Source organism: Pyrgilauda ruficollis, unplaced genomic scaffold (assembly GCF_017590135.1).
Source record: "Pyrgilauda ruficollis isolate IOZ18807 unplaced genomic scaffold, ASM1759013v1 scaffold3, whole genome shotgun sequence".
Taxonomy (NCBI): domain Eukaryota; kingdom Metazoa; phylum Chordata; class Aves; order Passeriformes; family Passeridae; genus Pyrgilauda; species Pyrgilauda ruficollis.
Window position 1 is genome coordinate 23,500,968 of NW_024524377.1, and position 3,817 is coordinate 23,504,784.

Genomic DNA, 3,817 nt, shown 5'->3' on the forward strand with positions numbered 1-3,817 from the left:
AACAGAAGCTTCATTCTGCACAGTGGATAATAACAGCCGTCTTGGGCTGAAATCCCAAAGCAGCTGCATTTTCCAAGGCTACAAAAGTGACTTCAGGATTCCTGGCGCCACATTGCTCAAGCATCAATTTTTGGCAGTCAGAAAGCCCAAGAGCAGTTAATATTCTTCAACGATCACAGCTTAAAGATGTCATCTGCTCTCACCCCACTTGCAGCTTTGCTTTTGGGATTGCTTTCCAGTCTCAGCAAGGGTGCAGGAGCAGAGGCTACCTGGGGCAGGAAAACCAGCAAAACACATCTTGCCCCTTGCAATGGGAAGTGGAAGGTTTAAGTCTAACTCTCTGCCACTAAAATAGCTGCCAGCTTGCATTATGACATCATGAGGACATCATACTACAGACGTGACCTTGCACGACAGCTTGTGCTCCAGGAGCAGGCTGCACCATCTGGTACCATCTCCAGCCCATCTTCACTATTTGCAGTCCCCTGCAAATAGTGATCACAGCTCCCTGACCACTAGTCCTGGGGCAAGGCACAGGCTGGGACATCTCATTTTCCTTCCACTCTCTTGGCTACAGCCACACTGAGCAAGCTGTCCCAGCTGAGAAACAGCCACCCTGCACAGGAGCTATCAGAATCTTTCCAGGGTTTTGCCAGTCCTTGGACCAGGGCTCCTCAACAACACAGAGCTACCCCCAGCTCAGCTGGGTGCCGCTCAGATCCCCACTGATCTACCGGCCAGCTTAACATGCAGTTAATTTCTGTGGCCATTTCCTGCACCCCTTTCCCTTCCCACATCCCTGGCCCCATGGGTGACCCTGTGAGAGCCCAGAGGGAAGGTGGAGCAGCACTGGGATGTGGTGAGGCCATGGTGTGCCATCACCCCACCACTGGGGCTGACCCAGCAGCCTGGAGGAAGATCTAGGTGACAAATGCCTCATCAGTGCCTCAGAGCAGAGGCTAAAATGGGGGCAACATTCACCAGAGCACAAATAAAAAAGCCACAACACATTTCCACTCTGCCTCATTCGTGCCCCCCTTGTCAGCACAGGGGTGTCAGGTGTGAGGGTAGGGGTGCTGGCCAACCCCTTGCTGGGCTGGGGGCTGTGCACAGCAGCCACAGGCTGGCTCCTGCACCAGAGCTACCCCACGTGGGGGATTAGTTCAGTTTGCTTTCACAACAAGGTGCCCCATTGCCAGTGTCACTTGCATTCATCCCTGACACCTATTCATCCAGCTCAAGTGCTTTCTTCTATATGGATTTTCTTGGCTGTTTTGTCTAGATGAAGATTTTCTGAAGACTGCTGGTTCCTTTTGTAACCTTTCAAGAGTCCTCTCTGTATGAAGTTCTCTTCACATCATCTCCAACAGATGCAGGCAATAAAGTTGCAGCAGATTTACGAGTTTGAGAATCTCATTATATCTATCTACCCATCAGAGACAGGAACTGTCTTTAAAATAGGCAGGGGATGGATTTTGCTGTTACCTATTGTTTAAAAAGATGAAGAAACCCTCTTCAATCCTTCCCAACCACCACTGCGTAAAAACATCCTCTGAATTCACCAAGCATAATGCCAACGTATGCCAACATCAGGACACAGTGTGACAGCTCCTTGGAAAGGTGAGAGCACCCAGATCCACATCTGTGCATCTCAGCCAAGTGCCTCAGCTGGCTCCAGCTTCAGGCCCAGCCACAATGCTGCTGTGGATGACAATCATTCCAGGTAAACTGTGCTCTTGGAACCCTGCTAGAGACAAGTTAGAACAGCTTAGGAAGGACAATGGCCGCTCACTGTCTGCCTGTGTAGGTGAACATGCTTAGCAAAATTCAGTGTGGGACAGGGAGCTCCTCACATGGTGTCCATGCCCTTAAGGGTCCCCAAAAGTATGACACCATGCCCTCAAAGCTATGCTTTACAGTTTTGCTATGGAGACCAAATAGGATTACCATCCTACCTCCATCCATCCCCTCATAGACCCCACACCACAGCCACCCACCCTGGCAACAGTTTGCCATGAAGGACAAAGGCTGCAAGCAAACCAGGCAGAAGAAAGAGAACCAGGGGGACTGACAGTTTTCAGAAGAAGTCAGGTGTCAGGAAAGAGGTGACAATCGCCTGTCCCACCCTACACAGCATTGAAACCACTTCCCTAATGAGCCCTCACAGCAAGCACTCACTCCCAGGCTCCGTGGGAGCGGTGCAGCCAGCTCCTTGCCTGTTCCCATGCTCTCCACTCCGCTTTCCCAGAAGCCAGGCCAGCTCTCCTCCAGGGAGCTCCCATCTGCCTGTGCCTGTGGGGATGGGGGTTTGCACCAGGAAGGGCTGACAGACACTGGAGACACTCAGAGGCAGAAGCTTCTGGGTAGTGCTGGAGAGGGTTAAACAAGCACATTAGCAGGATGCAGCCTGGCGGATCATGGTAATGGGTCATGTGTTTGCCATGTTCCTCGACCACATCAGTCAGGGATTTGTAATGGCTGAAGTCGCCACTTGGGAAATACATTTTCCAGGCATGGTTCCAGTCAAAAGGCAGCTCTGCAGCCCTATTGTGAGCATGATTTTGCAGCTTATTTGCAAACGGTCAGAGACCTGTTTTGCATTTCTCCCAGCCCAGCTCATTCCTAAATTGCTCAGCAGCCCCCGCTGTGCTCACTCTTGGAGATGGAGAAGCCCTTGGGCTCATCCCCAAGTCTGTGCTGAGTTACTTTGTTCAGAGCAGGTTGGGAGGGTGGCACCAGGATGTCACAGACATCTGACACGAAATAGTGGCTTCTGCAAGGTCAGCAGGGCTTTGGTCACCAGCTTACAGCCACATTTTCAGCTTGAAAATGCTGGTGTCTAGAGCCTTCAGAAACTCCCTGCTCTGTTTCACAGATCTGGAGCCTCTTTCTCTGCAAACAAAACAAATCAGTTTTGATCTTTCCCATCAGCCTCTTTTGCAAACACACATCCCGTGCGACATCTCTGCTCATACATCAAAACACTTGGAGAAACAAAGCAGAAACCTGTCAACTAAAAAATTAATTAGGATAGAACCCTGAATCTGAACAAATAAGTAAAAACCCCACCTCCCTCCAGCTCTTTAAGCGAAAGTCTCCATGCAAGGATTAACTGCCAGTGAGCAGTAACAGCCATTTCGCTTGAAAGGTGACTAGTCTGTAGCTCAAATGTCAGAGTTTACTCTGCAAACACTTTTCTGTTTTTTTCACAAAAGAAGAGAGAAAAAGCCCACCTGTCACAGCGTATGTCACAGTCAAGACTGCCACAATACACAGTGTATCACCATACAATTTTAGAAGGCTTTAAGCATTTGCCCATACAGAGTAACACCATACCACATCAGAAGGCTTCAAGCATCTGCCCATGCGGAGTATCGTATCACTTCAGAAGGCTGCAAGTGTCTGCCCTTCTTGTTCTTTAGCTCAACCTTTTATACCCTCATCATTCATGCACTGCCCCTGTGTGCCGTCTGTTCCCTTTGGTAGTTGGTCAGTGCCCCTGGGCACTCCAGGTCTCATTGCTTTCAATGCTGTTTACCTGCTTTTCACAGCTGTAGCACATTGGGGATGGGGCTCAGCCACAGCCCCACTCCCCATTACCACAAACCGTGTACCTGCACAGTAGGTACTCCCTTGGCCATTGCAAATCCTCACTGTTGTATGAAGCAAAACACCACATCCCATCTGAAAATATTAGTTTGTGATGATATTTTGTCTCATGCTGATCTAATTTGTGAGCTGTGGTGAGGCACATCATGTGTTTGAAGAGTCACTGTATGTGTAGGACTAACTCCAGGCCCTGATGGAATGGGACTCC